The sequence below is a fragment of the Sciurus vulgaris genome (genome assembly GCF_902686455.1).
Source record: "Sciurus vulgaris genome assembly, chromosome: 1".
Classification (NCBI taxonomy): domain Eukaryota; kingdom Metazoa; phylum Chordata; class Mammalia; order Rodentia; family Sciuridae; genus Sciurus; species Sciurus vulgaris.
In genome coordinates, this window is record NC_136461.1 from 75,270,125 (window position 1) to 75,284,856 (window position 14,732).

General features: G+C 38.6%; 1 long non-coding RNA gene across 1 annotated transcript in view; it reads right to left on the reverse strand.

The window, feature by feature from the left end:
• Positions 1-14,732, reverse strand: part of LOC306668274 — a 56,248-nt gene that overhangs the window by 13,001 nt on the left and 28,515 nt on the right. Inside the window, exon 4 of the long non-coding RNA XR_013765806.1 lies at positions 12,924-13,117. This is a non-coding gene — a long non-coding RNA (uncharacterized lncRNA). The remainder of the gene's footprint in view (positions 1-12,923; positions 13,118-14,732) is intronic.

Below are 14,732 nucleotides of genomic sequence, written 5' to 3' on the forward strand. Positions count from 1 at the left end.
TTAAAGGGCAACATTAAAATGTTCATGGGGGCTGGAAACCTCTGCAGTTTTCTGAAGAAATACCCGAGGGCAGAGTCTGACCTGGATCCTGGTGACTCTGCCAAACTCATAGGCGTGTACTAAACCACAGGCTGGAGAGCCAAACACTGGTATGGAAAGCAACACCTATCCAGTCAGATCTGGGGGTCCTAGTTTGAGTGCAGGCAATAGAGGAGGAGGAACCTATGTACTGAATCCAGAGATAGAGACCAAATATGCAGAACAAAATTTTAAAAAAGAGAGAGATTCTATAATACCAATACTGAAAATGCATGGAGGCGTGTATTCTCAAAAATAGTCCATCTGTGTGAATTTGTTACCTGCTGATAGTTCTACAATTCTTTCCTAAGGAACTTGCCTATATTGAAAGTTAAATATTCCAAGGGAGAGCCGTACATTTCAAATATTCTAGATCTGCAAATATTTTCAATGAAATCGAATGAAAACATATCATTTGAGACCACAGATATTTTTCCACATTTTTCTTTGTTCCTCTTGGACCCTTTTCTAACTTATGTTTGGTTTCATCACTTTTTAAGACAAGAAAACATTATCAGTGGGACAGTTAGAGCACCAGCCCAACAGAACACTCAGAAATAAGCAACAGAAGCACATTGTTTGGGCTGCAGATCCTTTTTTTACTTTTCCATATGTTGGTCTACATGGAGCTAGTGACAAGGCAGAGTGTCTGTCACCCCGACAGCTAGTCTGGAGGCTCTTGTAGAAAAAAAAAAATACAGCACAACACATTGGTTGGAAATGAAAATGGACGTTTGGATGAAATGCTTTGTAGGTAAGGGGTTTGCTTTCCAACTAGTCTGAAAAATCCTTGAGACAGAGCCATGTACCTATCATCCATAATGCATGGCTTATTTTTAGTATACATTTACATACAAAGTTGATTTGAAGTCCTCGATGAACACTTCTTTCCAAAAAAAGTTTACTGGCTGTTGCAGAGATACAATCTCCATTTAAATGGCATTCGTCCTGCTTTGCTTTGGTGGCTGGCCATGCATTTTAAAGACAGCTTCTTCTACCATGTTTGAATAAGGAGTCCCAGCCTCAAACACTAAGAGCAACCTAACGATGCTTCATACTGTGTCATATTTGGCCAAAACTACACTTCTTTTTGTTCTTTTCATTCTTTGATAATCAGCTAAGCAATATCTATAGCTATGTATAACTTTCAATATTACATACTGAAAGCATGTTTTCTAAGATACATATTAAAGAGCTGCCGTAATTAAAGATTAATAGAAGGTAATACAGATGGAAGAGGCAAAAGAGATGGGAACTTGAAATGAAGCATGTAAGAAAGCCCTCCTGCTGAGCAGATTATAATAATAAACAAGGGACATGAGTGATTATTGCTCTATTGCCATAACCTGCCATGCTATTGAAGTGTTCCAGAGTAGGCCTAGAGTGGGCTCAGAATTCTATTTCAATTTGTAGTTGTCCTGTAAAATTTGGACTTACTATGGATCAAAGTAAATGGTTCCTGGTGGATCACAGGACCACACTGTAGGAAGCCAAAACTGCTTGTAGAGAGGCCAGAAAATTCCCGGCCAGCCTAAGCACACCCTGTCCTTGTGGGAGTGAGACCTTTGTCTGGAAGACTTCCCACACCTGCTCCAAACTCCTTCTGGCTCTCCAGAGCTAAGACAGCATAGACTGAGGCTCTGAGCTAAATAAGGAGAGATGTTTCAAGTAATTGTACTTCATCTTGGCCTTACAAAATAGCTCCTCGGTCCTCTAGCCTGTGTTTAAAGAAATAGATGGGATGGGCTACCTGGAGTTTAGTAGAAATATTACAAAATTTATGTGGTGAATACAGCTAAGTCTTCAGATTTTTGAGGTAGCTTTTCTAAACTTCACAATAGCCCAGAATTTGGTTTTAAGTTAAAACAAGAAAGCCACATAGGAACAATATTTCTTTTAAATTACTCTGCACTATGAGATTACATGGGGAGCAGATGAAGGTGGAATAATAGAGTTCAAAATATTGTATTTCAAGAACAAGAAATAGTGTTTAGCAGACCTTTTGAACATGGTGAACATGTTTAAGCACAAAAAAAAAAAAAAAAAAAAAAAAAAGCCAAGTGCCTAACTCAAACATTAAACATTAGGGGAAGGTTATTTTTTTCAGACCCTTGCTTCATATTGCACTGAGAAATAACAAACAAGGATGCTTGGTTTGCTACACAGAATGCATTCTGCATTATGAATTTAGATGCAAATGTGGGGTGGTGATCATCAGTGTTTATCATTTCATCATCAAGATACAGGCTGTAGCTTGTGGGCAAACTGCCTTAGAAAAATGGGCCTCTCTAGCTTCTCCATTCTCCCCAAGAGGAACCACAGGAACTAACTAGGCCTTTTCCTTGAGATTTCTCATCAGAGCATCAATAACACAGTGTACAACAGTGAAGGGCCCCCAAAGCAAACTCATCAGGGTCTGCACAATATGAACCCTCATCACTTTAGTGATGTCGTTTGAGAGGGATTGGTTATGTGCTGCCCATGTTTCATTTCCAATGGGTCTGCTGGAACCCATTTGAACTGACCAGGGACAAGAGCCAGCTCCTGACATGCAAGCATTTCACTTTACTCACTGAAATGGGGCTCTCAAGAGCTAGAAATTCTACTGGTTTCCTTGCTGGTTGAATGGTGTAGATGGTAGAATAATGCTGAGGAAACTGGAAGCTATTTTAGTTAATATTGCTTTTTTCTTTCCTCCTCTTTCTTTCTGCAATTCCTGAAACAAAGCTTTTCTTTGGTTCAAGCAAACTATGATGACCACCGTTTATTGAGCACCATGGTTAATGCTTCCACATACATTGGTGAATTTAATCATTTCCTGTGAGGCTAAATATTTCATAAAACAAATCAAACCCAAACAAAGCAAAAACACAAGACAGCCATTTGGTGACCTCTTCTCTCAAAGGTCTTCTGGCAGAGAGAGGTTAAGTGATTTTCCTGAGGTTGCATGACTAATGAATAAAACTCATGCTTTTTCAAATCAAAAGCTTCTAGCCACTGTGCCATAAGAGATTTTCACTCATCATACTGACTTAATTTCCCAACTCCTGATAGATTTATCTCTCATTCTTACTTCTGTTTATCTATCATCACAACACCTCTTACGTACACCATTTTATCTCCTTATTCCATTACATGATTTAAAAAAAAAATAAATTACATTTGCTTTCTGAATTATTCTTGATGTCTTAGTTGGACAAGATCATCTGCTATTCCTATGGGGTTCTGACAGCAGAGGTCAACTTTCCATCCCTAGGATGCATTATCATCTTTCAAAGTGGCACCTCTAATTCCATTCCAGACCCTCAAAGATCTAGACACACCTTTACTATAGGGAGCAACTACTCAGAAATCCATAGAAGAATAGACAGTGGTAGGAGAAAGATCCAATATGATACCTCTGAATTGGAAAATCAGCAAAGGTAACATAAAAGACAAAATGAGACTGAAGTGGAAGTCACAAAACACTGCAGGTCTATTGAGTAAAAGTGAAGAGAAAACTGGCTGGAACAAAAGAGGTAGAGAACAGAAAAGGTCCACATTCGATATCAATGACAAGGAGACTGAGGTGAGATTCCTTTAGCAAATATGCATGAGCATCTACTAGGTTCAGGAACTGGAAAGTAGCAATAAACTAGAGAGAGAACCTCCTCATTGTCTTGCAGAATGCAGTTTGTTGGAGAAGATAGATAGGAAACAAGTATATGTGAAACTTGAAATTAGAAGAGTGTTTCAAAGCTCTGTAAAGCACTTTAGATGTTGAAACTTGAAGGGTAAAACTTGAAAGTTGTCTAGGCAAACATTAGGAGGATAAAGAGATAAAAACACTGCATGAGAATTTTCAAAAAAAGTCTCAATAGTGTCCTTTATCTTCTTATGTTCTGACTAGCTTAGTTCCACAAGAAGTTAAGTTTCCACCATATTTGATTGCTCTATTTTTGTGCCATCTTCTTCAGCGTACTCTCAAGTCTGTTTAAAGATCATACTCTATGATAACTTGAAAAAGAAGACGGTCTGTCGATACATTTTTTTCTCTTTTGCCATTGAAATCTCTGACATATTCGGGTACACAATAAGCAGACACAGATGTGAATGAAGCAAAATAACGGAAGGAAGTAAATGACGGAAAACTGAAAGGCCATGCAGCAGATTTCACAAATGATTTGAACACCAAAGGTCAGAACATATCAACCCTACATTTATGTTCCCACATGAATATCCTATTACAGGAAATATGGGGAAGAATTAAAAAGGTGCACAAAAGGGTAACCAAGAACAAACAGTCTTGGTATGCAACAGGGTTAGTAACTGAGCACTTCAAAAAGAAGAGATGAATGCAGGGCAAAAAGTGGTGTTCCTTATCCTGAGACTCAGAAGACCTGTAGTTACATAGCTGGGGGGAACAAAAAGATTGATGCAAGACCATAATCCCAATGAACTACAGAGACACTCAAAGCAATGTTGCTACACATGGAGTAATTTGGGAAGTGGATTACCAAAAGCAGCAGGAGATGCTATATACATGCATATCCTAACAAAGAGAATTGGACTGACACACTGAGAAGAGAAAATGCGTGACTGCAAGGAGTGAGTATGGTGAGTGTGAAGAGAGCGCTTATCTGGCTCAGTTCCTTCCAGAACGTATTTTTCTACTTTGGGCAGTGAGGTAGAGGATGCAGACAGGGCTATGAATAACATTACCTACTTTTCAGGGCTAATGAAAAATGTTAGCAGTTGACAACCAGGTATGAAGTCTGGAAAGTAAAATAGGGGGACACAAAGTGAATGGGGGCAGTTCCTCTTATAAGATCAACAAGAAATTTACCATGAAATTAAAAGAAAATATCTGGTGACTTAGCAAAGACTCATTTTCCTAAGCTATGAGAAGAATAATTTTTCTATGGTACAGCTAAGGGAATTGAATAAAAGCTCCAGAAACTCCTGCTCATTTACCAACCCTCTGCTTATGTCCTCTGCACAATCTGTCCTACTTCCTTGATAATCCTTGGGGAGCTCTTTTCAGCTACTGACCATTAGTCGTGTTCAAAAATTAGCTGTCTTCACAAATTCTCTCCTTCAAATACAGAAGAATGTGCTTCAGTGTTACTGTTCTGGATGAGATTCCTCACTATAAAACATTGCTTTGTCATTCATCTTGAATTTGTCCATCAGATGTGCTTAAAGTGCCCTATGCAAACATGTACTCTGTTTAGTGGATAATCCACCAAAGATGATTCCATCTCCCTCCCCACACAATGGGCTTTCTGATGATTTCAAGAAGTAGATGATGCTATAAATGAATTTCGTAGGGTGCTCCAACCTTGCACACAGTTTAAGTGGATACAAATACTTATTTTAGTATTAGTGGTTTTGTTTCTAAACTACCCCAAGCCAGCTGTGCACCATAACTTCGGTCCTGATGGATACAGGATGTACCCTAGTGTTTAAAGTCCAATTTGAGGATATGGTTTGAAAATGTCAGGAAAAATCATCATTGAGTCTGTTAGACAATTAATAAAAAATATTGTGCCATGATTTTTTTTTCATTCTAAATAAATACCCACTTCCTATTTTGTATTTGTATTTCTATCTTCCTTTTCAGAAGAAACCCCACTTCCATTCTATATGCTTTGGGTCCTACAAAACTTGGAATTGCCCTGAGTGAAGAGATGCGGATCCTTCTTTCTGGGCTCTGCTAGGATATTTTGAATCGGTGACTTAAATTACTTATTTATTGCTGCTATTGTTATTAATTTGTGTCACATTTTCTTAAGGAATGCATAACAATATTTTCAAAGCATGACAGTGGTAAATTTTAGAGAAACTTATCTATAGAAAAATACTTGGCAAATTAAAAATTCTTTACAGCATCATTTAAAGATCCACTTGCCCTCCCTTCTTTAATTTGGTGGCATATCAACTACTTTGGTTTCAAAGGTTGCCTGTTTTACTTACCCTGTCATTTTTCCCTGGAATTCCTATTCATCTTCTCATGTGCTTAAGCCCTGATTCACCAATTAATCTAAAACTCTTTCAGGTAGACATTGAATTACCTACCTCCTTAAAACTTTCATTAAATTTAACACTGAAACACCATAAGTACTTACTAGATACTTGTGAATTTCTTCAATTTACTTAAATTCTAAGAATTTGGACCCTAACCATCCATCCATCCATCCATCCATCCATCCATCCATCTGGTCATCCAATTAACATACATCTAGAAAATGCCTGTGCGTGCTGCTGTGGAAGTCCAGCCACTTCATATGCTGGACTTCATATGAAGTGGCCCGGAGGCCCCAGAGTCCAGCCTGGCTGGTTGCCAGTTGGCAGTGTTTGAAGCTTCTCTGTGGTGGGAATGGGTGATGTGGGCAGGACATTGTCCCCAGAACACTCTACTGCCAGGCGCTTACTCTGCCAGGCACTGGTGATAAACCAACACTATCTGTGCCTCCCCTCCAAAAGCTTATTTTGTCATAGGAAGACCAAGAGGTAAAGAGGCAAATCTGAAGGAATTAAGGAAGCTACACACTAGAGACAATTTTTGAGGTGGACTTTGAAGGATGAATAAACAGTCTAGCAGGCATTGAAAGTGGAGAAACACTTTCAATGGATAGGAACCGGCATCGAAGGCATGAAAATGTGCAAGCACAGGTCAAAGAAGAACAGAGGGGTGTCTGTGGCTGTGACACAGTGGACATGAAGAGGGAGCAGAGGTCCTGGCAGCAATGAGATCTGAAAGAGCTTTGTTGACTCTTTAGCCTGAATGCAGTGTGGCCACCGAGGTCTTAGAAGGGTGATATGATCAGCCTTGTGTTTTGAAACTGATACGAACCCCTCACTGGTCTGAGCCACCAGAACTGGAGTCTCATTTTTGAATTCCAGAATGATTTGTCACTTGATATATGATGACTGTGGATTTCTTGGGGATGATTCATAGAAACTGCTATCCCAGGTTCATCCCTTCTGATGTTAATTGTATTTAATCTGAAATGTGATACTCTGATAGTGTTGAAAGAAAGCTTGTTTGAGATACAACTCACTTATTTTAAAACTTTTGGAAAAAAAGTAAGAATTCTATACTGAGGAACTACAATATTTGTTCTTTCTTGAACTGTACATTTCTTCTAAACAATTTTCTGAGATTTCTCCATTGATTAAAGTTAGGACTTCACTGTGGGAATCCTTGAGTTTTAGCCAAACATAGATTACTCTTTGGATAATACTGTGCACAGTGAGATGGAATATGCCTACTTTTGTGTATCTAAAAATGATTAAGAAGTTCTGTCCTGAATGTGAAAGCTGGAATGAAATGATATACATTAGGCACAAAGCAAAGAAGTAAAGTACCACCCAGAGGGCAGAAACTATGGGTTTCCACACGGGCATATCTGTAGTCTATCACAAACACGAGAAGGCAGAAAATGCTGCTTGTTTTAAGATCCACATCTCCGAATTCTCCAGAATTTAGGCAGCAGACAGTGAGTGTGTATGGAGGGGTGGGGGGCAGGGGGTTGAATTGGGCACTTCCCTGGGCAGGTCCTTAGGGCAGAATGAGGTCCAGAAAGGGTAGAAATGTTAATTATTAACTTCCAGGTAGGGCCCCACATTAAGCGTTCATATTTGCAAATGCTTTTTGATCCTTAGATAAGCTGTTTTCTCTCAAAGTACTCCCTCTGTGACTCTAAGACTTTTTTTTTTTTTCCCTCCAGTTGAGGTCTGGGCAGGATGGTGGGGGCTGTGTTTGAGAGGAAGAGAGTTAGGCCCCTCTACACCTGGGAAAATGCTAATTCCTGTTTTTAAGAAAATAGGCTAAGAAAAGGCTCAAGGGAGTCTAGGACATCAAAGAACTCTTTTAAAACAACTTTTTTGACGATTTAAATGAAAATGAGGCAGACATATATGGATTAAATTTCCCTTTAAAGCAGCCTGAGGTTTAAAGATTAAGGGGGAGAGAGATGGAGGTAAAACGTATTGGGGGTTTATTATCAGAGTTTCAACTAACCTGAAACCGAGTGCATTAACCCATGATGTGTCCGTGTGTGCTCACTCGCGTGTGCACACGTGTGCCACGTGGCCAGGAAGCAGTCCCTTCACAGTTGATGATTTATGCAGCTTGCCAGGAGAGAAGTAGGCCACGCCAGCCTTGAAAGCACTTTAGTTTGGTTGTTTTTACTCATGAAGGACATGTTGTCCTGTAATTACTCTGTCATTTCTTAAAAGGTGAAATCCTTAACAGGTTTGTGCCTTAGTGTTGCTGTGAGTGTTCTTGTCAGAGCATGTCTAACCAAGTTGGAATCCTCATTCCATATCTCCTTTATGAGGAACAAAGAGGAGATGGACATTTTAAAATGGGCTAAAGCATCTAGAGAAAAAAAAATATGAGGCAGGGAGGGTGTAGATAAGGTACAGAAAAACTGCAGACACCATTCCCATTTTCCCTCCGAGTCTCAAAACACCTCTAAAATACTTTGTCATTAAGTTTTTAATTCTCTTTCTCTCTGTGTCAACAAACAAGTATGATTTTTTGCCTTTTTATGATAAAAGAGTTGACGAGGGTAAAATAGTTAATGTTTAACTCAGAAGCAAAAGCAATGTAAATGCTAAAGTTATGTTTTAATACTTAGGGAATCTAAAGGAGATGCTGGCACTGATCAAGTTAGTTATTTATTCTCTGTACTGCTGATAAATCTTCCAAGGCTAGAGAATTAAAAAAAGAAAAGTTTAGAGCCTCAAACAACCAGGAATCTTACCATTTGAAAGATCAAATGTAATAGGAATGAAATTCACTGTTTCTTTTTTTCCATTCCAAAATTAATCTTTCCATTTGAAAGGTCTAGCATTGTGAAATGTTACAGGGCCAAGTCAGAAAGAACATTTAACAGGCTTATCATCAACTTAAGAATGATGTTCTAATTTCATGAATTGTAAAAAGCCTTGCCTTCTCTAAGTCCACAGGAAAGACAGATCAATAGGTGAAATGTCTGCCTACAGCGTGGCTTTGTATGATTAAGGAAGCAGAAGTGCCATCTCTGTGTATGATAAAAGCACTTACTTTCTGTGAGTTCTCAAGGCTAGGTCTCCTCCAGAGGTTCTCAGACCATGATCATCACAGTTGCTATTCACTCATACCTAGCTTGTAGCAACACAGCTGCTGGGAATTCTATCAGCTACCTGTCCTCTACCAGGGCACCTCTTGTCCCTACCCTCCACAATATTGTTCTGAAATCTCTGTTAACTTGAACTTTGAAAATAAGACTCAAAACAGTCATGGAAGTCTATATTCAGATTCCCTTGGTACACGTGGCTTACAGCCATGGTTTTGTTTTGTTTATATCTGGAGTCCTTTCTGATGGTTTGTGGCATCATCTCTGCTGGTTGGTGTCTTTGCCAAATGATTGTTACATATTTTAAATATTATCTTTGAATGGATGTATAGTGATTGGCATCCTAATTTCCTGGGTTAATGTCACTGCCTCTCATTTAACATTGACACCTACTTAGTTTGGGCTGTTATGGCTGGAAAGTGTAAATGATGCCCTGCTTCATCTCTGCTTCTGCTGAGTTTTGTTCTTTCAATGTAAATCTGATCTTATTATCTTCAGACTTCAGAACCTTCTGTGGATCTCTAGGGCACACTTGATAAAATGCACTTGCCTTAGTATGGAGTGTATGTCACTTTGTGCCAACCCCGTCTACATGCTTAGCCCCAATTGTAACACTCTCCAACAAGCATCTATGCCATAACCAACCAGGCCTTAGTGTCTGCCAATCAACAACTATACCATGGTCTGTCCTACTTCCGTTCTTCTATACATGTTCTTGGTCTTCGTACATGTTCTACTCTCTCCCTAGGATTACCTTCTCGTATTCTTCACTGGTTGCTTTCTACTCCTTCTTCCAGAACCTTTTGATTTCTAAATGAAGGCTTCTTTAACTGAGACACATCCCACACAATTAAGTAGTGCCTCTTGTTCCATAGATTATTCAGACTTCTATTATCTCACTCACTACTTGGCATTCTATTTCTGATTCACTTATGCGGTGCTCGGGAAGCAGGGTTTATGCCACATCTCCCTCTCACCATTCAAGATAAGGACTTGGATACTTGCTTTTGAAACACAAAAGATTCAAGACATAGTAAAATTATATGTGTCGTTTGAATGTATGTCCTTGTTCCAAGAACTATATCTATTAGAAATAACATAATATACCTACAGGTAGAAGCCAGACCAAATGAAAGTCTCTTGGAGAATGCAGGAATTCAAGTTCTGGAGAGACTAATTGAGGGAGTGGGGTTGTAGGTTAGTGGTTAAGTGCCTGCCTAGCAGGCAGAAGGCTCTGGGCTCTATCCCCAGCAAAAAAAAAGAAAAAAAAAATTGAGGAAGTATGTCATGTGATTTTATAAAAGAACTTGGGGAATAATAAATAATGGAAAGTTGTTTAGCAATTTCTGTGGTTATCCATGACATCTATTGCTTACATTTATAGGAATAGTTTAAAATTTGTGTAAAATATAAGGAATTTCTAATATAACTATAAAATAATAAAATAAAGCATTAATAAACATTAATTCATAAAGTTTAAGAAGATTTCCAAATTTTAAAGCATAATAAAGTATAAATGATAGATTAAGAAAAATGTGCCAAACTATTCCTGATGGATATCTTGAACATATAAAAAGACTTTACAAATCAACAAGACTATATGACCCGCCAACAGGAAAATAAAGACAATTTACAAAGACAAAAACTATTCACAAAGAATAATACACTAACAAACACATACACACACATTCTGTGTCTACATATATATTAAGGGATTGATTACATGAACTTGGCTGATGTGATTTAGGACTAACTAGGAAGGTCTGAAATCTATTACGTGGGTTGGTAGTCTGAAGCTATTGTTCATGAGTGGAATTTCTCCTTTTTCAGAAAAAGGTTGTGATTTTAAGGCCTCCTAAGTAATGGAACCACACCAATTGTTATGGTTTGGATGTGAGGTGTCCTTCAAAAGCTCACATGTGAGACAATCAAGAAGGTTCAGAGGAAAAATGATTGGATTTTAAGAGTCTTAACCCAGTGATTTAATCCCCTGATAGGGATTAACTGAGTGGTAAGTGAAGTGGTAGGGTGTGACTGGAGGAGATGGGAATTAGCGTTGTGGCTTGGGGTATATATTTGCATCTGGTGAGTGAAGTCTCTCTCTGCTTTCTGATCATCATGTGAGCTGCTTCCCTCTGCTGCATCCTCCCACCATGATGTTCAGCCTCACTTTGAGCCCCAAGGAATGGAGCCAGTTGCTTATGGACTAAGACCTCTGAAACCATGAGCCCTCAAATGAACTTTTCCTCCTCTACAGTTGTTCTGGTCCCGTCCTTTACTCACAGCAGTGAAAAAGCTGACTGAAACACCCACCTAGATTCCCTCGGAGAGTCTTCCTGACTTGCCGAGTATGGACTTCCATCATTTCTACAATATCTTCAAAGCAGCACCTAGTAATATTTACTGTGGTCCATCCCTTCAAAATGTGGCACATATGCATTTCTTTAAACTAGAGTTAATCTCTAAGTAAAAAACATAAACAAATAACTGACAATTATCCTGTGTATTCCTGAAAACATCCTAACCCTTTCCCTAGGGGAGGATGCAAAGTCCTGGGGTAATGTTCTCTCTTCTCCTTTGATATTTAGTAACTTAAATACTGTGACATAAGGTTAACTATCAAAATATATCTGGTATTAGATAATAAAGGAATAAAAAAGGAGAACAAAAATGTTATATATGTATATACATATAAATGCAAATGCATTTATGCATGCACACACAATCATAACAAAATTGGGAAAAATATTCATAACAATTACAGTCTTTGTTGCTGCTATTGGTCACACAGGTGTGGTGTACCTTCTCCCACTATCTGTCCCATATCTCCTTTTTCCTTAGCAAGCACCACAGGTGGTCATGGTTGTTTGCCTGATAGAATAATCCAAGCCTTCACTTCTCTTCTTCATTTCTGATGGGTCTGGGATACAATCAGCCCTGACTGAACTGATTTGTTACTGTTTTTCACTGATGCTAATTATAGGACATGGTAGTTTTAAAGATGCTCTAAGGATAGCTCTACTCCAGGCATGTTCTCTCACTTCCACTAGGTAGTATCAGTTTACTTTTCCCTGGACAATCAGAACCAACAACCCCAGAGAGTACAACAACACCCTTGTTTACCTCAGAGGCACCATGACCAGATACTAGTTTTTTAGTTTATGCAGTCATTGTCATATCTCCTTTGGTGGAAGTATTTCCTTTTCTAGAATTATGTCTTCTAGTCCAGCAAAGCATAAGTTCATGGGTATGGCAAGAAAAACTTGTGTCATAGTGAGCAAAGTCACCCTCGTTTTCACTCCTGATTCCCGGTGCATGATTCCTGGCTATGGGAGAAACACAGCTGAACTGGAGCATACACGGCCTCCTGGAGGACAAGTCTCAACTGCTGTAACTGGTCTTCCAAAGACCCATTAGTTATTCTATGCTGATCAGGATGATGAGGAACATGGTAAGACCAATGAATTTCACAAGCCTGGACCCACTGCTGTACTTTATTTGCTATGAAGTGACTTACTTGATCAGAAGCAATGCTGTGTGGACATCTATAAGGCAGAATGCTCTGATGGTGGGAAAGGCACTCTGCATAAGCACAGACAGCAGTTTTTTTGTTTTTTGTTTTGTTTTTTTAACAGCAGTTTTGACAGGAAAGGCAAACTCATATCCAGAGTGAGGATATATTCCAGAAAGGGCAAAGCTCTGCCCCACCAATGATAAAAGCAGTGCAGAGCAAATCACCTACCACCAGGTAGCTTGCTGACCACCCGAGGAATAGCGCCACATCAGTGATGGGGTGCTGAGCTCTGCTGAAAGATCAAGTACTCAGTGGTTGCTGTAGGCAGGGCAGTTTCTTTGAGCATCAAGAAGATGAACTTATCTTGTCATTAGAGGTATTCTAGAACACGTGTCTTTTACCTAACGGTGCTTGCGATCTGAAAGACATGGTGGATAATTACTGATAGCACATAATGAAGCCCACAAAAACATAACCGTATATGCATAAAACTGCATATATATACATATATATGAAAATAGAGGGATATTATTTATGTCTTCTTAATAGGATAACTTAGACTAATAGCATAGTAACAGTTATATGACATTTATTTTATGCAAAGCAATCAGATACATACTTTTCCAAATATATCACCCAGTTAATAGTTTCCCAAACCCAATGATTATTGTTAACACCATTAAACAAATGAGAAAATTGAGACTTAAAGAATTTGCTTAACCAACATTCCCAAACTAGTATAAAGTAGAGGTGGAATTCCTGTGTCTAAATTTCATGCTCTCATCCACCACGTGGGGGACAGCAAAAGATCCTTTTAATTCCTCATCAGTAAGAACTTTGAGCCTAGCTCAAGAAATTGAGCCTGGCAGAGTAGTGCACATATGTAATCCCAGTGACTAAAGAGACTAAGGCAGGAGGATTGCAAGTTCAAAGGCAGTTTCAGCAACTTAGCAAGGCCCTAAGCAACTTAGGGACACCCTGTCTCAAAATAAAAAAGGACTGGGGATAAAGCTCAGTAGTAAAGCATCCCTGGTTTCAACTCCCAGTTTAAAAAATAATAATAATTTTGGAAGTTGAGCTTTTAGCCTTAGTTATATATCCATAACTTCCATGTTATAATAAACAGTGAGGGTTCAAGTCCCAACTTCAGTAGTGCCTGGTTCTGAGACCTTGGCAAAGTCATTTAATCCAGCTGATCTTCCATAACTAGGGTTTAAAAGAAAATAACTTATATGATTAGCAAGTCATAGTGTCTGATAAATGGAAAAGTTGGATCCAAGTGTAAAACGATATCTATTGTACCTTCTTTGCAATGTTGCAAGTAGCTAAATGAACATTAGAAAATAATAAACAATGACTGTGAAAATTCTCTTTATAGATATTTTACCCTAGAAATTAGTATTATCCTCATTACAAGACATTAAATTAAAAGAAACTGACACAAGAAAATCAATAATTCTCAAAATAATTTGATGAGGAAGTTAAAAAGATCTCTATCTGAAAGACAAGAGAGTGAACCCCTGTCAACCAGCTGAGTGGCGTTAGCAAAGTCATTTAATCTCTCTAAGCCTCAAAATACCCTCTTTTACAAAACTGAGGTTGGACTGAATAATCTTTAAGTGCCCTTAGAGGTCTATAATTCTATCAACAAGACCTTCAGGATCCTCTGACTGTGACCACTGTCCTCTGCTTTGCTCTGACCATCCTGGAGAATCTTATAAAAATCTTCCACCTGATTGATCTGGTTGCATTTCAACCACAGAATCTCTAAAGACAGTGTGCTGTTTGGTCCGCTTTTCTGAATTGAGTTGACCTCTCAGCTTTGTAAAATGTATCTTTCATTGACTTCAATACCAACCACTTAATCCCTGGAAATTAATCGAGGGAGTTGGAGTTTGAATTTCCCCGGTGTTATTGGTATATGGAAAATCTTGTTACTTAAATCTCACTTTTTGTGTGCTACATCGTAATTTTTAAGAGATCATCATAGCCATCTCCTATTTCCACTAACTCTCTGAAAATCCAAATGGGTT